General features: G+C 45.2%; 1 protein-coding gene across 1 annotated transcript in view; it reads right to left on the reverse strand.

Annotated features, from left to right (window-relative positions):
- The window catches only part of LIN37 (lin-37 DREAM MuvB core complex component), a gene marked incomplete in the record, with an annotated part of 817,002 nt that overhangs the window by 130,931 nt on the left and 664,353 nt on the right, over window positions 1-21,718 (reverse strand).

Raw genomic sequence — 21,718 nt, forward strand, 5'->3', positions numbered from 1 at the left:
TCCAACGTTAAAGCTCTGAGAGGAAGCGATGGCTGCAAAACCTTCGGATTCCATCATATCTCCTTGGATCTGACAAGGAAGCTCTGGATCCGAGAGTCGTCTGGATCCAAAGAAGTCGGAGATGGTGCACTCAGAGTAACAGTTAGATATGTAGACAATGCTTTCTTTGGATCAGGAAAAAGAAGGGCCTGGAACTCTTGGATCTGAGGAATCTAACACCACAGGTTGGCCCAGAGTAGGTGCTGTCGTTGTAGTAGGAGATGGATGGTGTTCCTGACCAGAGGGGGTAGGAACTGTGAAGACTCGCTTCTGAAATTGCTCTGTGAAGAATCTTTGAATGAGAGGACACCACTGATGGAGATTTAGAGTGCTGCTCAATAAAAAGGGGAGGGCACTCTGGATGGTGACAAATCCAAACTGGGTGAATGCACAGTGCGAGACAATGGCGTAAGATCCAGGGACTTTGGATCTGTAGTGAGTTTTCTCTGATCGGAGGTAGGACTTGCCAGACATCTGATCGGATCCAAGGATGGTTGAATCTGACTTTGTCTTCATCTGCTTTGGTTCTGATGAATTTGAAGCCATGGAATCTGAAGATCTGGACCTTTCTGAAGGGTCCTTGGATTTTACCTTGGGAGTCTGTACTCCAGTGACGGCCTGAGAAAAAGGAGTTGGCAATAAACGTTTGAATTTTAATTTGTTTCTTCTTTCTGTTAAAGCTCTGGGGTTGAACCCACTGCAAATGTCATATTCCTGGTCTAGGTGCTCAGACCCTAAGCAGTACACACACAGAGTAGGCATCTGAAAATGGCATTTTGTGCTCACATTTCTTGAAGCCTTTATCCAACATTGTTAAAGAAGAAACTTTTAACAAGCAGATATCAACAGAAGGATAAAAAATTATCTATCTAGATTATCCAAAAAGTAAAAATTAAATAGTATTGAGGTTAGGCTGAAGAAAAAGAAAAAAAAAAGCACAAAGTAAGGTAACAGAAGTTTTTTGTATTTGTTGTTAAAAATACCATTACTGGGAAAAGATGCACGGGGTAGGAAAGGCCTACCAGCAATGGTAGCGAGAATACACAAGTGTAAAAAGGGTAATAAAAGCAAAGAAGGGTAGCAAAAACTCTTAAAGTGTAGTAAGGTATCAACTAGAAAGAGATTTATCAAGGGATAGTAATTGAAGATAACATTTTTAAGAAATATCACTTATCTTGAGAGCTGTAGTCAACCAAGTCTAGTCAAGAAAGTGGCAAGAGAGATGAGATACATTGGCATAGTGCATTTTGGGTAGGAAAGGAGCAAGAAGGTTTGTTAGTGGCTACAAGCTAGTGTAATGGCCGAGTCGGATTAGAGTGTCGGATCCGAACCCATATGTCAAGGAATGAATAAAAATTGACATCAGTTCAAAAACTATCCTCTAAAACTGACAAAGTATATAAACAGCAGCTGGATAGGGAAAATCAGTTTGTAATAAATCCCAGTATTTATTCCACTGAAAGTGCTGTAATTTAACAAAAGCAGTAAAGTGAATTCAAGGTAAATGTTTGTCAGACAAGGCAGTCTCAACACAGTCCTATAAAAAAGCACAAAACTTAGCTAAAAAACACTATTCAACAGTTTTCACAGAAAAAAAAAAAACAAGACAAGAAAAAAAAAACATTTATATATATATATATATATATATATATACACACACATACATATATATATATATATATATATATATATATATATATATATATATATATATACATATATATATATATACATACATACACATACATACATATAAAATATGTGTGTGGAAGGTTTTTACCAAAGGAAATTACAGTCATGTCCCTCATCATAATTGTAGGTGCTATAGTAGATCGATGTTGGCAGTACTGATTATTGGGTCTTTCTGTCATGTAGAAGCCCACCACTGGCCCGATTTCCAGGTCTTTGCATCACCCCTAGCTGATGGACATCCAAAGGCAAAAGTCTGGACATCAGGGTATAAGAAGGGCATCCACTGACACCTATTCAAGTCTTTCTAAGCAAGGAACAAGCAGTCTGATGACCAAGGACAGTATGACTTCCCCAGTCATCTGGATTTGAGCGAGGAGGAGGAAGACCACAGGAGGCATAAATGGGATGATGGAGAAAAAGAGGACTATCTGCAGGGAACTCCTTTACCCCTTACCCCCAGCTAGGGGGAGAAACATGGTCAACAGATAAGAGGGGTTGGAGGGAGAAAGTATGTACTGCAACAATGACTTATAATTACGTTAAGTTGGACACAACTGTACTATGTTCTTCATAGTCAGTGTTGCAGTACTGATTCTTGGGATGACTCCCATAGCCAACAGTTGAGTGGTAGGTCATCTGTATAATCCTAGGAAATAAGGCTTTGCAGGATGGCAGTAAGTAGTGAAACCTACTATAAGCCCTGGAGATACTGCTTAGATTGTAGTGTTTAGTAAAGGTGTGCACTGAGGTCCATGTGGCTGTCTCTACGATGCTCTGGGTATGGACTCCTTTTAGGAGAGCAGTGGTAGTTTCCCTGTGCCTGGTGGAGTGGTCTTCAATATGACCAAACAGAGTTTTTCCATGGTAGGAGTAAAAAAACTTTATGCAGCTGACTATCCATTTGGCAAGCATTTTTTTTTGGAGACAGATTTGCTCTCTTTACCCTCTGCAAAAGCCACCAGTAATTGCTCTGCTCTGTTAGGGTTTTTCATCTCATCTCAATAGTACCTGATCTGCCCGTGTGCATCCAGAGAATGAAGGACTTGCTCTGCCCTGACTGTGGACTTAGGAAGGATACGGGCAGGTGGATAGCCTGGTTTAAGATAAGTTCTGATACCACCTTAGACATAAAAGATGACTTCATTCTAAGGGTTACCCTATCCCAGTGAAAAACAGTAAAAGGTTTTTTTTTTACACGTGAAGGCTTGTAACTATTGAGATCCTCCTTGCTGATGTGACAGCTATGACGAAAGTGGTCTTCTAAGTGAGCATTCTTTAGAGTGGCAGTGGCAGCTACTTTAAAAGGCGCGCAAGGGGAGTTTGTCTAGCACATTAATTTAGATTGCAGGCAGGAACAGGGCTCCTTCTGGGTGGTCCCAAGTGAATTATTCCTTTCAGGAAATGTTTCATGTGGGGGTGTGAGAAGATAGGTGGAGAATGGTGCAGTCAAGCTGAGATGGCAGATGCATGTACTGGAGTGTGAAAAGTCCCTGTCTAAACAGGCTTATAAGGTACTCCAAGACTGAGCTGAAGTCTGCATGAGAAGGTTTAGTGTTCTTCCCGTGGCATCAGATGGAAAATCTCTTCCATTTTGAGAGGTATGATTTCTTGGTATTGTGTTTCCTTTCCTCCTTTAGTAGGGAAAGCATGCCCTTGGGATAGGCGACATTCCTTGGTGTCAAAACCCAATCATTCAGGCTGTTAACCTGACAGTGACTAGGTGAGGATGAAATACAGATCCCTCGGCTTGACTGAGCAGATCTACTTCTTGTTGTAGGGTGTGGACTCTCCCCTTGCTGAGGGCTAAGAGAAGGGAGAATGAGAAGTTATGTACCTACCATAACGTTCCATGTTAGTTGTCTTCTCTCGCCTTCTTTCTTGCTGGATGGGTTCGGAGCCGAACCTCAGCTCCAACTCAGCCTATACTAAAGCTCGAGAGCTAATTTTACCGGCTCGAGGCAACCCTATATCCCATGATGCTAGGCGGTAACTACCCAGATCTCGTTTGGTAGTTGAGAAACAATAGCCAATTCAGTCTCCTCACTGAGGTGGAAGAGGAGAAAGGAGAACTCCCCAAATATTACTATCTGAAGCTGTAGCTACCCCAGGACCAACTGTTTGGGCTTGGAATAGTGCAAGATAAGTTCCCTTAGAAGAAGGGGAAAACCTCTCTGTCTGTCCAGGCTAGGGGGATGGTGGGCGGGACGCAAGAAAGAAGGCGAGAGAAGACAACTAACATGGAACGTTATGGTAGGTACATAACTTCTCAATGTTAAGTTGTCAATCTCGTCTTCATTCTTGCTGGATGGGACCGCGTCCCTAGCACCTTCATCCTGGGTGGCTCATTGGAACAGACTCTTGAGAACGGTGGAACCAAAACTTGCCCTGTTTCTGGAGGCCATGTCCAATTTGTAATGTGTAACAAAGGTATGAGGAGAGGCCCATGTGGCTGCCACACAGATAATGTCTATTGGCAATCTAGCTTGAAAGGCTGCTGATGTACCTAAGTTGAATGGGCTCTTGGCCTAGAAGGCAATTCTTTACCTCTGAGTTGATGAATACAGGTAATCACAGAAGACAGCCACCTAGACAGGGTTACTTTGGATAACCGGAAGGCCCGTTCTACTTTTTGCATAAGATAAAAAGAGTTGATCAGATTTCCTGATTTGTTTAGTTCTGTCCAGATAGTAGCGGAGCTGACTATGAACGTCCAGGCAATGCAGTTTTTGCTCCGCCCTGTTTGAATGATTAGGGAAGAAAACTGGAAGATCAACAGATTGATTTAAATTTGCCTGAGAAACCACCTTGGGTAAAAAAGATGGGTTACTTCTTAGAGAAACTCTGTTTTTGTGGAAAACTAAATAAGGAGGACGAATGCAAAGGGCATGAAGTTCAGATACTCTCCTAGCAGATGTAATGGCGACTAGGAAGAGTGTCTTCCAGGAAAGTAACTTCAATGAACAGGAAGCCGCAGGTTCAAAGGGAGGGAGAATTAAGGATGCTAAAACTAAGTTTAAATCCCACTGTGGTGGTGGTGGTGGGGGGGGGTCTTTGATCGGAGGCTTGAGTAAAAAGATACCTCTGAGGAATGCCTTGCAAAGCTTATGGGACATGATACTGGAGTCCGACAGGCCTATGTGAAAATTTGAAATGGCTGCTAACTGAACTTTTACTGTGGGGGAAGAAGATCCTGAATGAAAAATTTCAGCTAGGAAATCCAAGACTGAGTGTATTGGAACAGTGAAGGGATCTATATTCCTAGCCTTTGCCCAGAAGGAAAAACGTTGCCACTTACTAGCATAGATCCTTCTGGTGGAAGACTTAAGGGAAGCTACGATAATATCCCGGACAGCATTTGAAATCATTGGAAGCCTGGCTAGGGACAGAAGTGGAGCAACCAAGCTGTGAGGTTGAGAGACTGGAGGGATTGGTGCAGCTGCCCTGACTGATGGGCCAAAAGATCTGGCACTGGATCCAGATGCCAAGGCTGCTCCAAAAGATAACGATGCAGGAAAGGGAACCATATCTGTCGAGGCCAATAAGGGGCAATGAGAATCATCTTGGCTCTCAAGGCGGTAGCTTTCTGAATTATCTGTGTGATTAATGGAAAGGGGGGAAAGGCGTACAGAAGTCCCAGAGGCCAATCGTGGACTAGAGCGTCTCTGGGGGGATGGCCTAGAAGGGGGAAGAGAGTGAAGAAGTTGAGGCACTTGCTGTTTTATGGTGTTGCAAAAAGATTGCAGCAAGAAAACCCCCACTTCTGAAAAATTTCCTCCGTCACCGATTGCTTGAGAGACCACTTGTGGGGCATGAGAATAGCTCTGCTCAGCCTGTCCGCTATGACGTTGGACTTCCCGGGGATATGCGTTGCTATCAGAAACCGCTGAGAAGAGATCGCCCATTGGCAGAGTCTGAGTGCTTCTTGACACAGGGGATAGGGACTTGGTTCCACCCTACTTGTTGATATACCATACTACGGACATATTGTCCATTTGAATTGCAATAGTCCCCAGGGGAAGAGAGTCTTGGAGGGCTTGCAACATCAAAAGCACTGCTCCCATCTCCAGGACGTTTATGTGCAAGTAGCATTCGAAAGGTTGCCATGTGCCATGGACTGTCCTGCCCTGAAAATGCCCCCCCCCACCCAATCAGGGAGGCGTCCGATGTGACCGTGGCGACTGGGGGGGGGTGGGAGGAGTAAATGGACTGCCTTGATGGACTTGAGGGGAGACCATCCACCAAGACAGATGTTTTTTGCAAGATAGAGTTATTAAGATCCTGTGTGTCATAGGGAGCTGTTGGAAGGACCACTGGGAGAAAAGCATCCACTGAAGAAGCTGCATGTAAAAGCGGGCAAGGGGAAGAAGCTTGATGGCTGCCGCCATGAGACCTAATACTTTCAGAACATACCTGGCCTGAATTTTGTTGCTCTGAAGGAGGACATGAACATGATTTTGAATATCTAAGACCCTCTGCTCTGTTAACGTTGCTGAAAGCTGAATGGTGTCCAAGGTGGCGCCTATGAAGGTAATAGACTGACAAGGCAGACTTTTCGAAATTTAGAGAGATACCTAGCTCTTTGCAAATGTGAATGGTGTAATCTCTGGCTAGAAGAAGTTGACGCCTGGCGGTGGCAGTGAGGAGCCAGTTGTCTAGGTATGGAAACATGTGGAATCCTTGACGTCTCAGGTGAGGCGTAACCGCGGCCATACATTTGGTGAACACTCGGGGGTCTGTAGTGAGACCAAAGGGCAGGGCTCTGAACTGGTAGTGACTGGCCCCCAGCCGGAAGCTGAGAAACCTTCTGGAGCGTCTATGTATTTTGATGTGATAGTACGCATCCTGAAGGTCCACTGAGCACATCCAATTGTCCTTGCCCAGAAGGGGTAGAATGGACTGTAGCGTGACCATCCGGAACCTCGTTCTTTTTACAAACTTGTTTAGTTTGCTGAGATCCAATATTGGCCTCCAGTCCCCTGTTTTTTTTGGTACCAAAAAGAACTTTAAGTAGACTCCAGATCCTAGTTGGTCTGCTGGGACTGGCTGGATGGCTCTCTTTTTTAGCAGCTTTGATATTTCTAGTGCTGCTTGTTCCCTTAGACTGGGTGGAATGTCAGGAAGAGACCCCATTTGAATAGTTGGGGTTTGGATAAAGGGGATTTTGTAACCCTCGGATATAATCGACTGCACCCATATGTCTTGAGTGAGGGAGAGTCAGGCTTGTGGGTACAGCGTTAATCTTCCCCAGACTGCCTCCGAAGGTGGACAGCCGGGCAGCACCTCAGGGATGCTGGAAGGGTTTGTCAGAGAGGGTTTCTCTGCTACCTTGATTCTGCGGACCCCCTCTGCCTCTTGGACGGCGTCTGTTGTTGTTCCCCCCTCTGCCTCTAGGGGGGAACTGACCTCTTGTGTCCGGTGTGACTCCTTGTGATTTGCGGAACCACATTTTTCCACCCTTTTGACCCTTAGGATATGGTCTAGATGGGGTTGAAAAACGGACTCCTACAGCAGAAAGAGTCTTACCATCTTGTTCGCATCTGTCAAAGTATCTTTCACTTGAGGTCTAAACAACGCTGAACCATCAAAGGGGGGAGTTAGTGAAGGATGCCTTGAAGGGGTCTGCGAAGTTGCAAAGCCGCATCCAGGCGCGATGCCTTAAAGTCATACCTGTGCCTGCGGCCCTACTCGCTCCATCGGCTGCATAGGAAATAAGCCGCATGGAGGAGTTGACAATGGAATTCAGGGTTCCTAGCTGTGAGTTAATTTTGTCCTGAGACCCAGCAGCTGATGGATCCTGTAGAACCTCACCCAGTTCTTTGAGAATGTCTCTTTGAAGATGGGTGAAGTGGCATAAGTAATTCAGCGACCGCATGGCAAAGGTCGCTGACGAGAACATCCGCTTGCCGTACCTATCCATTGTCCTAGATTCCTTGTTAGGCGGATGGATAGGCACTGAAGGATCAGCCAGTTCCTTCTTGGTGGCTGTCGCCACCACCATGGCATCAACAGGGACACCTTTAGATAAAAATTTCTTATCCAAAGGGGCTGTTATAAATTTGGAAGGACTCCGTGAGGTACTCGTCCTCGGAAGGATTAAAGGAAGACCAGTTCCCCCTCTGTTTAAGGATTTCAAGGATGTCAGAGAAGGAAACATCCTCAGAGGGGGACCTTGGAGATCCTTCCGACTCATCCAAGTCAGTATTAGATGTGACGGACTCAGGGGAGTCCACATGCTTCCTCTTACATGTCCTCTTACATGGGGGTTCACCGGACGGATCAGGAGAAACCTCGGAAGAGGAGAATATTCCCAATGGGGAAACCTGAGGCGTTGGATCTCTACGGCCGGGGGCAAGAGAGTGGGAAGAGACCTCAGCAGGCACTACAGTGGGAGGAGCCGATGGAGCTGACCGTAGAGCAGGCACTGGGGCCAGTACACTCCTCATGACCTTGAAAGCGCCCCTATCAGGCAGGCCAGAGGGCTCCCACTCTGAAGAACTAGGAACCCCAGCAGGCACCGACAGGGACGGCTCCGAAGCCGATGTCGGGGCCGAACTCACCAGCGCCAACGCTCCAAGAGGGAGAACGGGGTTGGACAAGGGTAAGATGCCACTCGCCCCCTCGGAGCCGGCGATAGAGTCCAAGCGCCCGGATCCCTCCAAGGAAGGCACCATGGACGAGGACAGAGCCGAAGGGGGAGGTATCGGCTCAGACGTCACAACGGTCATGGCTCCGAGGAGCTCCGGCTCCGAACACTGGGGCAGAGTCGAAGGAGGAATAGTAGGTTGTATGGACGTATCCGCTGTCTGATGAGACGGGCTGTGAAGCATTTGGGCCAGTGCCTGAGACTTTAACAGTCTGCTAACCATCCTCTCAAGGTCATGGTCGGAAAGCCTAGAAGACCGAGAGGAATGGCTCTGATGGCTCTGCTCTGAGAGTAAAGGTGATCTCGGAGCCGAATGGATAGATTCCAGAGATGGAGATCTGGACCTCTAGCTTGTGGAGGGCAACGAGATTGGTGGAGCCGATGGAGCCGTAGACACGTCGGCTCCAGCCAGAGCCAAATGTGAAGATTGAGTCTTAGAGGCATTGGCTCCAGCCGGAGCCGATGCAGGAAGCTGCGATACAGAGGTATCGGCTCCATCAGGAGCCGATCGTGTCGCAGAAGGTGAGCCACCATCCGAAGGCGTAGAGCACGGAGCCAACGGTTTGGGTGGCTTCGAAGGCTTCTCCGGCATGGACTTAGCCGGGGAACCTTCGGGCTTTAATAAGCCCCTCAGAATCAACTTATTCCTGCGCTCCTGCAGGACTCTTGGGCTGAATGCATGGCACACAGAGCAAGAGTCCTGCAGGTGCAGGGGTCCCAGGCAATAAACACAAGAAGTGTGACCGTCTGTCAGCGACATCTTCTGACAGCACGAGTCACACTTCTTGAAGCCTGAGACCTTTGTCTCTTTTGACATAATGCTGTCAAAAAGAAAAAACAAAATTCTAAAGTTAGAAACACACACACACTCAGACAGGGATACAGGGATACTAAAGGCACACATACACAGCTAAGAATCCCTGTGACGGGACTTAAGAAAAAACGGAAGGGCCTAAGGCCTAACCTAGGGTGGGGGGTATAACTGGGATAAGGGATAAAAATAGGAACTAAAAATTTGAAACGACAGAAAAACTAGCCTATTTGGAAAATATAATGGGAAAACTAAGAAGAAAAACTAGAATTTTTCTTAAATTTAGTCACTAACCTGTGAGCCGGTAAAAAGAGCACCTCGCTAGCGAAGCGGCAAAAGAGATCTGGGTAGTTACCGCCTAGCATCATGGGATATAGGTTTGCCTCGAGCCGGTAAAATTAGCTCTCGAGCTTTAGTATAGGCCGAGTCGGAGCCGAGGTTCGGCTCCGAACCCATCCAGCAAGAATGAAGGCGAGATTGACAACTTAACATCCAGTGTTGCATTGGCCAGAAAGGAGCCACTAGGATCATGCTGGGTCTGCCCATCCTGACTTTTATCAGTACACTGGGGATCTGAGGCAAGGGTGGGAATGCATAAAGGAACAAGTTTGTCCATGTGAAAGAAAACATCTATTTTCAAAGTCCCTGTCTGTTTCTTTCTGGAGCAGAACTTCTGTAGTTATCCATTTTGGTGAGTTAGGCTAACATGTCTGTTGTGGGGATCCCACTGTAGAGTTAAGTCCAAGAAGACCTCTCTCTTCAGCATCCATTTGTTGGGGTCTAGAAGATCTCTGCTTAGGGAATCTGGTAAAGTACTGTTCTGACCCAGAAATTAAGATGCTATCTGAGTCAGCCCTAGTTCTTGAACCAGCATCCAAATCTTGCTTGTGAGGCTGCACACAGGGTAGGACTGGGTACCTCTTGCTTATGTACCACATCACTGTGGTGTTGTCTGTCCAAATCTGCAAGGTCCCTGGGCTTAAGTTAAGCTGAAAAGCATTTATGGTCAGGTAAACTGCTAGCAGCTCCTTCTGGTTTATACAAAGCTCTCTGCTGTGGTGACCAGATGGCCTGCACTTTCAAGAAACCTAAGTGAGCCCCCCAAACTATGTTTAAACTCTCTGTGGTGATAGACTTGTCAACTTTTGGTAAGGAGAAGTCTGCCCCTGGGGTTCTGCAGAATGGTGTTCTCCCACCATAGTATCTCCTTCTTCAGGCATGGGAGGACAGACAATAGGGAATCCAGGGGGTGAGAATGCCATTCCAAGCATTTTGTGGAACCAATGAAGCTATCATGTGTAACTTTGCAAGTGGAATCATGAGAATGCAGGATGTAGAAGAGAGGGTGTCACTGGAGTCTGAAACTGGATAGGTTTGTGATGGAAGGTGTCCAGAATAGGACAATTCCTCCTCATCGTCTTCTGAGCCAGAGGAATCCGAATCTTCCTGAAAGGCCATCTTCCTGCTTCTTTTAGATGGGGGAGACTTCAGAAGCAGAAGTGTGGGAGGACTACCTGTATTCCTGGCATTTTGTTTTAGGTGTCAATTTAGAAGGGATGACCTCAGGTTGCTGTCATATGACTGCAACTTTGGTTAAGGTTTCAGTGGCCACAGTAGATAGGATGCTTCCCTCAAGACCCACATATCTCAAATGTCAGTAGCCTAGGCCTGTTAGGCAACTCAGACTGATCGGGCTCAGTATTGTGGAAACAGTGGAAGGTATGCCGGTAACAATGGCGGCCTCCTAAGGGGTCATGTTAGATGGTTCAAGTCTAGGAGTCCCCAGACCATGGGGCTGCAAAAGCACCTCACTTGGGTCATCGGTTAACTTGGGAACCAGAACCAGGGGTTTATCTAAACTGTCAGAGTCCTTGAATTTTTGTCTTTCCTTTTCTTAGAAATGGCACTAGCACAGGCTGGGGTTTGCATAGACCCAGCAGTAGCTGTGGGCTGCAAAGCCACCAGGGGAACTGAAACAGAGGGCCATATGGGTGGCTAATACTTCAGCTGAGATGTGCTGTGGCCCGAAGCAGAACAGATGAAATTAATAAAAATATTTATGCGGAATTTGCTTCCCCAACCTTCAAGCAACTGTTGACCATTTTAAACATTAAATTAGACGAAAATCCCCAACAGAGCACTTATCTGACTGGAAGGAGGAGGGACTCTGGAAAAACACACCGATTAATGGATTGTGAATGTCTGAACACAAGTGAAGCACATGGGACTGCACAGCTAAAAGGAAATGAAGATGGCATAGATGGACAAAGTACAGTTATGCACACTTACCATAAATGTAGATGTTCGAGTGTATTCACTGTTGCAGTCATCACACTTGGGTTATCCTGCCAGGGGTAGCCCTCAGTCGGCCTTAATACCAGAGGCTTAGTATTTCTGCGTCGGTTGCTGTCGCTCCAGGACTGACATCAGGTCATCAGTGGTGTAAAAACAGGCAGCCGACATCATTATATCAGTTTTTCTTGCCCCAAATATCAGGAGCCCCCAAATAGGGAGCTAGGTTATGGTGGAATAACACCACCAGTAGAAAGTAAATACCAAATAGCACTGTAAAGAGTGAGGGGGAGAGAGAGAGAGAGAAACAGAGATAAGGGGGATGGAGGGTGGGAAACCAGGACTGCAACAGTGAATACACTCGAACATCTATATTTATGATAAGTGTACACAACTGTACTATGTTTTTCGTGTTTCACTGTTGCAGTCATCACACTTGGGTTGACTCCCAAAGCTGAAGAAATTGGTGGAGGCAGTCAAGAAGAGTTGGGGCTGGCTAGTATGCCCTGCAGGACTGCGGCTGCAAAGCCTGCCCTGGATTTGGAAAAGATAGGCAGGTGGTAATGCTTGGTGAAGGTAAGAACAGAACTCCATGTTGCAGCTTCCCGGATGTCCCTGGTAGGGACCCCTCTGAGAAAAGCTGCAGAGGTGGACGTTGCCCTAGTGGAATGTGTTCTGACCACCTGAGGGGGTGGTTTCCCGTGGTGTTTGTAACGGAAATGGATACAGTGTGCTATCCATTTGGAAATGGTTTGTTTTGATATGGCTTTACCCTCTGCCCCTGCTGCAAAGCTGACCAATAACTGGTCAGATTTCCTAAAGGGCTTAGTCATACCCAGGTATAGAATCTGAGCAGTCTGTGCACATCCAAAGAGTGCAGGATCCTTTCCCCCTTATTTTGAGGTATAGAGAAAAAGGTGGACAAATGAACAGATTGGTTGAGAGCCACACTGGACACCACTTTAGGCATGAACGTTGGGTTAGTCCTGAGGGAGACCCTGTCAACATGAAAAATGAAGGGTTCCACAGCCATGAGTGCTTGTAGCTCAGACACTCTTCTAGCTGAAGTGATGGCCAGAAGCAAGTCTGTTTTCCAACTGAGGAATTTTAACTCTGCTGAAGCTGCAGGCTTAAAGGGGGGGTAGCGTGAGTTTTCCAACACAAAGTTAAGATCCCAAGCAGGGATAGGGGCTCTTCCGGGTGGCCTTAAATTGTTATCCCCCTCTAAGGAACTGCTTGATGAGAGGGTGTGAAAAGAGAGGTAATAAGCAGAGATGGCAGAGGCATGGATTTTAATAGAAGAGAAGGATAGGCCCCTGTGAAGTAGATCTGCTAGGTGATCCAGGATGAGAGGTAAGAAGGGCTGTGCTGGTTCAGCTCCTTTAGCCTGGATCCAGGAGCAATACCTTTTCCACTTGTCAGCATAGGATTTTCTAGTGCTGGGTCGTCCGGCTTCACGTATAATATCCAGGACTTGCTTGCTTAGACTGGTCACTGGAGGAGAGGCTAAGGAATAAGCCAGGCTGCCAGGTTCAGGGTCTGCAATTGTGGATGCAAGAACTCTCCCTTCTGCTGGGTCAGGAGAGGTGGAATCTGAGGGAGGTGCCATGGAGGCAACAGTGACAGACTGCGCAGTAGTGGGTACCAGTGTTGGTGTGGCCAGTCTGGGGCAGTCAGGATTGCCCTTGATCTTTTCTCCCTTATTTTGAGTAATATCCTTGTAAGAAGAGGTAGAGGGGCAATGCATAGATTGAGAGGTTTACCCATTGGAAGGATAGGGCATCCACTTTCCAGGCCTTGCTGTGAGGTTCCCTGGTGCAGAATTTGCTGAGCTGGTGGCTGTTGTGGAAGGCAAATAGATCCAATTTGGAGTACCCCATTTCTGGGTTACGAGGCTTAAGGTGTTGTGGTTTATTTGCCACTTGTGTGGGTCTAGGAGAGTTCTGCTTAAGTTGTCTGCCAGAGAGTTTTGGTTGCCTGGCAGGAATTGTGCTATCAGGTGAATATGCATGGCTGAAGCCGTGTGCCAAAGGGTCATGCCTAGCCTGCAGAGTGGGTTCCTCCCTGCTTGCTGATGTGCCACATCACTGTGATGTTGTCTGTTTTGATAAGTAGAGGTCCCGGAGAGAGTAGGGATCTGAAAGCTGTCATCAGAGTATTCGGAACAGCTAGCATCTCTTTTTGGTTGATGTGCAGATTCATTTGATTTGGGCTCCAGTGGCCCTGAAAGCACCTGCTGTCCAGGTCTGCACCCCAGGCATAGTCTGATGTGTCCTTGGTAAGGGTCTGGGCGGCGTGGGGTTGTGAAAAGGAAAGTCCCTTGTTGTGGTTGCATGCTGCTGCCCAAAGAAAATCTTTCCTTAGACAAGTTATCATAGGTATAATAGTTTCCAGGTCCTGAGAATGTTGACACCAAAGGCTTTTTAAGTACCACTGAAGTTTCTTCATATGCAGTCTGGCATATGGAATTAGTAGAATGCAGGAGGCCATGAACCCTAGAGCTTGCAGGATTTTCCTTGCGGGTAACTGGGTTCTGGTGGCCAGTTGAGAGAAGTAGCCTGTCAAATAGGCTTGTTTTTCTGGAGTAAGGAATGCCATCTGGGATGTTGTGTCCAGGCTTGCTCCCAGGAATACAATTTTCTGACTGGGGACTAGTTTGGATTTCTTTTAGTTTATAGTGCACCCCAGTGAGGTCAGTAGGTCCTTTACAAATGTCAGATGCTGCAACAGCTTTTCCTGTCTGCCTGAATCAGGCAGTCGACCAAGTAGGGGTAAATTTGAATATTTCTTTGTCTGCAAAAAGCAATGGCTGGAGCAAGGCATTTTGTGAAAACTCTAGGAGCAGTGGATAAGCCAAAGGGAAGTGCAGAGAACTTATAATGCATAGATCCTGCCCTGAAACGTAGATATTTCCTGCAAGAGTCTCTGACTGGGATATGCAGATAGGCCTCTTTTAGGTCTAGGGTGGCTAATCAGGCATCTTCGGATAGCATAGGAAGAAGCTGCTGGAGGGTGAGCATTTTGAATTTTGGTACCACCAGGAAGGTGTTTAGAATGGATAGAGCTAAGATTGGGTGCCAGGTGCCATCTTTCTTGGGTACCAGGAAAAGTCTTGAATAGAAACCTTGGCCTATCTGGTCTGCAGGAACAGGCTGAATTGCCCTCATGGAGAGCAGGGAATGGACTAGGTTTTGTGTTTCTGTCCACTGGTTTGGAGGAAGATCTGGGAACCCTTTTGGGGTTGGCAGTGTGTGGAAATAAAATTTGTACTCCTGGGACACTATGTTGAGGACCCATTGATCGCTGGTGATGCAGGCCCAGTTTCTTTGCATGGGAGGCATGTTTTCCTCCTAGGGGCAAAAGCAGGTGGGCAGAGGTAAGAGGTGGAGTTGAAAAGTCATTGTGAATTCTTTCCATAAGGGGGTGGCTTAGCACTCCCTGTTTTAGAAGTGGAGGAACTCCATTGCTTAGATCTCTGCATTCCCTCGGACTGCTGTCTGGGGGGGGGGTCTGCTCCCCCTAGATCTAGTCTGAGCTGGAAAGGACCAGTGTTTTTAGGGACAATGCCTACTTAATCACGGAGGCTGGACTTGCAAAAAGTCTTTAACTGTCTGCATAGATTTAGCTTTTTCTTCCATCTTTTTTAAGACCTCTTCTGCCTTGGTGCTAAACAGACCGTCTTTGTTCAGTGGTGCATCCAATAATTTTGATTTGACATGATCTGGTAAGGTCATATCCTTAAGCCAAGCATGCCTTCTAAGTGCAGAACCTGTGACTGCTGCCCTGCAGGATGCTTCTAGGGCATCAATGCTTAGTAACCTGGCTTGCAGAATGCATAAGCTCCTGTAATTCTTTATTTTCTGCACAGTCTGGAATAAGTTTAATAAGTTCCATAGCATGTTGCTGGCATTTCAGCATGGAACTGACAATGTAATGCTCTAACGGCAAGAGTTGCAGAGGTGTATACGTTTTTACCCCATCTGTCTAAAGCTCGGGAATCCTTGTCCGAAGGGGTGGGATTCTTAGCTGTGATTGCTTTTATTCCTTTAGGTCCTTGGGAGATGACCTCTGGGTCAGGGACTCTGTAATATCTGTTAGGTTTCCTGGGAGCAGGAGGTAAAGTATCAGGAGTTAAACTGGATTCCATGAAAACATCATCAACAACATCCAGAACAGGAGGAATAGCGAAGGGTCGATGCTGTCATAAATCTAAAAATTCCCCGAGTCTCTTTTTGGACCGAGGATAATCCTGGCATCCCCAATGGAAATGCTCTCTCAAGGTATGTAGGGTTTCACCAAAAGAAATATCCTCCGAAGGAGAGGCAGAAGGAATGGATTCCTCTGCATCTGAATCCTCATAAGCAGATAAGGGCATGTCTACATAATCAGAAACCTCACAGTCGTTGGACTCTTGGTCAGATAAAGCTGCTGGGGACAAGTCTCTTTCTTTTAGCAGGGGTAAGCTGGCTTCCCGTAATCAGCATGATAAGGTCTTCCTCCATTTTAAGCATTTGAGATTGAGGCAAGAAAGCAGGTGCTTGAGGTTGGGTTGTTGGTTTTTTAGGTGTAGTTCGTACCCTGGGCCTTAGAAACTAGGTAGTTTTTTAGAGAACTGAAGACGTGAAAGAAGTCGTCGGTTTGTGTTGAACAACGGCAGTGCGAAGAACTTCCTCGGAAGCCGGTGCCTGCACAACGGCTCTGTACCCATCCAAGGTAGAGCCGTCCGTAGTCAAAGAAGAGTCTCGTGGCATACCAGACTCCGAACGGGTCTCGGTAGTGACCTGCAAATCCAAAGATGCGGGCATCAGGGGCTGCGAAAGCGCCCCACTGAGTACCGGCGAACTGGCGACTATCTCAATGGAAGCCTCATCGGCAGTTTTGGACCTGTGCAGTCTGTCTCTGTCTTTATCCTTACGTTTTTTCGAAAGATCGAGAGTGAAAGAATTTAGCTAAGATAAAGGCCCGATGATGTATAGTTCTGGCGTTGAACAAAGCACAAAAACTTCAATTTTGGAAATGAAAACTCGGGTAACGGCTGACTGGCACTCGTGCGAACTGCTTCTGCTTCAAGCTCCTCAGCAAGAAAGACTGATGTAATGGTGTTGGCTGCCGGTTTTTATACCAGTGACGACCTGACATCAGTCTTGGAGCGACAGTAACCGACGCAGAAATACTAAGCCTCTGGTATTTGGGCTGATGAGGGCTACCCCTGGCAGGATAACCGAAGTGTGATGACTGCAACAGTGAAACACAAAGAACATCCTTCTTATAACCTGATGCTCAATGTTTGTCTTCAGAAGTCCATTAGCTAGGGATGATACAAAGACTCTGGAAATTGGGGTGGCCTTTTGTCTGAAGCTTCCATGTTGGAAGGGCCTGTGAACCCTCCTTTGATATATGCCATTACATCATACTCCGTCTGAGACAGCATGCCTAGCCCCTAAGCCTACCAGTTTACCCTGTACCACTAAGCAACCAAATTTCTACAAAACAGTAAACGCCTCTACTGAACAAATACATATAAATAAATACTTGTCATTCTTGCAGAAAACCCCAGAAGTGTTCATTGTATGGAAGAACAATCCAAACAAAGAAGGAATAGCTAGGACCCACTAAGGAAAGTTCCCTCGCAGAACAGCTGCTACAGTAAGAATGTATCTGTTATAAATGAAATGAAAAACTCGCCACACTGGGACTAAGGTGGGAAAACGTCCACGCAGTATAAAACCTCAAGTGAAGTTGGAGATGAAAGAAGGCAAAAAGAAACGGTTCAGACACTTGAATCTGAGAGCATCAAAGTACTACAACAGACGTGGTAAAGCTGTGAAAGGTTGACATGGGCCATAACATAATGTCAGAAATGGAGAGAAGTCATGCTCTGCTGCAACGATGCTTAGCAGCAGCATTTTATACCAAGTAGTTTACTGCCTGGAGGCAAAAAATAATGCAGTTGGTAATACATGAACAGCTTTTGCCTGGCAACTGGCAGTCCCTCCCTTCCTCTTAAGTAAACATTAGATGTTTGAATGTGCTGTAATATTATTCATAATGATGGGGAGACAGCTGTAGAGAGTTGACTGTTAATACTGCCTGACTTTCTAAGGTCTGCACTCATTCCCCAAACTGTGGGCATCATCATGATACTCAGAAGAAAAAAAGGGCGGGATGCAGCCTGTGCCATTTTCAGTTACCTTTTGTAAGACAAAAGAAAATCACCAATAAATGTGCCTGTCAAAACCAATACAGGGATCCCCGACCTAACCATGTCAAGGTGTGCTGTCCCAGAGGAGGCAGGGGAAAAAACAAAAAGTTATCCCATCACCCACATCCATGTCCTCACAGAGAGCCAGACAACAGTAATAACAATAACATCTTACGGAGTAGGTGGAAGAAAAAGTACACTGTAGCAGTGATTCTGACATTCAGAGTTCTACTGTTATGGCATGTACACTTATACAACTGTACTATGTGTATATGCATCACTGCTGCAGTACTGCAGCTAGGAAAGAGTACTAAAACAATAGGTACCACAAAGGGGGTAGCCTGAGTACAGGTCTATTAATTAGAAAGTCACAGGAACTGCCAGACTAAAACAATAAACCCTGCTCTTCTGCTGCACTGAATGTCCAACATAGAATGCAAGGAGGTGTGGCTGGAAATCCACGTAACAGCAACTGCCTTACAGATACATTGCTGAACCATTTCCTGAACACAACAGCCATAATTGCTCATGTCCTAGTAAAGTGTACTATACATTGCCTCACAGGGTCTTACCATGGTGGCTATTACAAAAAGCAATCAAATTTGCCAGCAATATGGAGTGTACGTGCTTTGGTTACTGACCTGGCCTCTTTTCCTGACATAAAAGAGGCAAGAAGCGGTTGTTCATGTACGTGAAATCATTAATCCTTTTCAATGTAATGCACACAATGTTTGTGGATTTCCATTAATTGTGGGCATTGTTGTTCCTTGTTTGAGGCTTTGGGTAAAATATTGGAAATTAAGTTTTTTTTTGTTCAGTGTCAGTTCTGATACCACCTTGGGCAAGAAATAGTGGATGGTCATAGACAAGGTCAGTTATATATACTTTTTTCTAAACTAGGATGGATCCTGAGGCATAAACCAGGTCCTTATCAAAGAAACCCATCAAACAGAGCAGGATCTCTGAGATAGAAACTTTTATCAATACTATGCCAAAGTATGCAGACCAGAAAGAAATTATTCTATTTAGCCAGGTATGACTCCTTGCAAATATGTATGCTGTTGTCTTGCAGGATATGAAAAACTCCTATTGAAAAGGTGCCCTACAATGCAGTCAGGCTTCTACCTCCGGCTGCATGGCTGAAATTCTTTAGAAATGGATTTCTCTTTGTACATACACTAATGAGCGGGACGGGGAACTCTAGGTGCTCCTCTTCACTTAACTTTACTAACTGGTAGAACCAGGTCTGCCTTTGCTATAAGGTTGACAACAGAATGAAATGTGTCTTTTCTTCTTTTGCTTTTTAGCAAAACTTCACTGCCCAGGCTTCAGGCTTCCCTGCACTGGTACATGAAAAAACAAAATTCCTGAATTATTTATTTTTTTGACGGGCATAACACATCCAAGTCTGTGCAAAATATTTGGGTATCCAACTTCCATTCATGAAGGATTGGGATGGAGTTGCTCAGCTGATCTACCAAAGAATTAAGGGCCAAAGGAACATAGCAGGCCAGAATGCAGAGCCTCTAAGTAGTAGTTAGACTGCAGACCATCACCACCAGCCTGCTAAGTTGACAACAGTGTTCCTCTCTGACTGCAGAAGTACCACAAGAATGCAATTGTTCTGAAAATCTCCAACTTGGATATGTGAAAGATTTAGATCAAGGAAAGCACTTCTGACAATGATATAGCATGAGCTGTCCTGGCTACTCCTTGTTCAAGACAGGAGTGGAGAGATGTTCTATCACACTGGTGAAGGCTGAATCCTAAGCCATACATGCTTTCTAATAAAGGTATCTGAAAAGTACTGCTTGATACAGGCACCTATAGTGTATACCTGCATTTACAATTGATTGTTTACCAATTCTGACAGCAGTTGGGGAAAAAGCCAAGTAATCTTTGCTTCAAAGCTGCATTTTGGACCTCTTTCATCATGCCCACCATCTGCAAAAGAAGGTCTGCTTGATACATATTCACACAGGTTTAGCAATTAATATTCCTGACTGATAGGTTTGCAGGCAATTACTAGGCTAATGAGCCCAGGGTCATTTTCAGGATAGTCATGCTTCTCAGAAGTGAGAATCATACCCTGTTGTCTAGTATACTATTAGCTGGCATCAGCTTGAACACCCTGGCAGCATCAAAAGAAATCAGTGCATGGTCTACAACAGGTATTTTACAGAAGTATGCAAATTTCACCTCAACCCTATAAAACCCATTTTAGTTCCTGGGCTCTGATGGATGTAAATTTGGCTCCATTGTGACTATCAAATGCATCTTTGGATGCCTGGAGATCTGGAAAAATGGCCTTCAGCCAAGGCTTCTCAATCCCCAGTAGTTCAAAGAATCTTCTGCAGATGTCTTAAAACTCCTTATCTCCCTCATGATGTGGGGCCACAAACAAAGACTGACAAAGAACTATCCCTATCCACCTTGGGACCTGAGAAAGACAGAGACAGACCCATCTTGACCGGAGCCTAAAGCTTGGCCTCAAAGCTTTGTGTAATCACATCCACAGCAACAAAAAGACGCAAGAAATTGATCCAAGAGACTTGAGAGAAACTAGGTTCGGAAGGCATTTGCTTAGATAAGTCAACATCCAAAAGACATGAAACACTATTCCTTTCCAATTAGTTGTTGACAACACTGAATATTATTAAAATCCTAATCATCCAAACGGCTAGATTTAGGGTTTTTAGGTTTTGAATATCTACTGCTATGGTAAGTTCTTACACAACTGCACTATGTATTGGATATGATCACTTGTACAGTATTACTCTCACATGGGAAAATTCCCAAAGCTTTTAGATTATTCCGGAGGAGAAATGAGGCATAGAAATGGAGTCCAGCATCCCTTGAAGAATGAACCTGGCAAAACCAGGTCTGGCCCTGGACATGACATCTATTTTATAATATTTATTAAAAGTGTGAATAGAAGACTAAGTGGCTGCCTGTAAAATTGTCTTTGAACTCAAAGCCATGTCAAAATCACCAGAAGAGGCACAGGCCTTGGTAGAATAAGTTTGATTTGGCCTGGAAGGGATTTTCCAAGAAAGGAATAACAGAAAGAAATAACAAATGGAATCAACCTGGAGATAGTCTGCTTGGAAACAGGACAACATAGCCTTTTATCTTGAAGAGAAATAGCTGATCAGAGTTTTTGACAGTCTTGGTCTTGAACAGATAGCCTCTAAGTGCTCTATGAGCATCCAAGCAAATGTTGAATTCTTTATCCTGTATTTTGAAGATCAGGAGAAAAGTAAGTTACTAGACTGGTTCAAAAACATTATTGACAGCTTTAGGCATAAAAAGGGTTAGTCTTCAGGGATAATATGTCCTTGTGAAAAATCAGAAAAGGAGGAGAAGCCATAAGGGCTTGTATTTCAAACTCTTTTTGCTGAAGTAAGGGCCACTAACAAAACCATTTTCCATATACAGAATTATAGAGAGGATTTATAGGTCAATTCAAACAGAGAAAGGGATGGCTTCTCTAAGGCATTATTCATGTCCCAACGAGTTGTAATAGGCTTTCTTTGTGGCACAATGTGAAGGGCACCTTTTAAAAACTGTTTGACCTCAAAATGTGCAAAAAAAAAAAAAAACAGAGATGTATTGCTAAACAGATGGACATTGCTGACAGATGTGCCTTAACAGAAGAAAATGTAAGTCCTGAATTAAAAAGCTGACACAAATAGGAAAGAATAGTTGGAATACCCATTTAATAAGGGTACTCTCCTCCTTTCGAAACTAAATTGAAAATCTCTTACATTTGGAAATTCAAGATTTTCTTGTTGCAGGTTTACTAGTGTCCTGTAATTGAAGCGCAGCTTCAGAAAATGAGTGCATAAATGATAACAAAATCCTATCATCCAAACTATTAGATTTAAGCTTTGAAGGGTTTGAACGAATGAGAGATCCATTCTATTCTGTGAAAAAGTCCACCCTGTAGGGTACCTAGTGGTAATTACCCTTGGCCAGATGAAAAAGGGAGAACTGATGCTGTCTGGGATAAAAGTGGGGTCACCAACAGCATCTTTGC

This window comes from Protopterus annectens, chromosome 8.part0 (assembly GCF_019279795.1).
Source record: "Protopterus annectens isolate FY-2018-M chromosome 8.part0, PAN1.0, whole genome shotgun sequence".
NCBI lineage: Eukaryota > Metazoa > Chordata > Ceratodontiformes > Protopteridae > Protopterus > Protopterus annectens.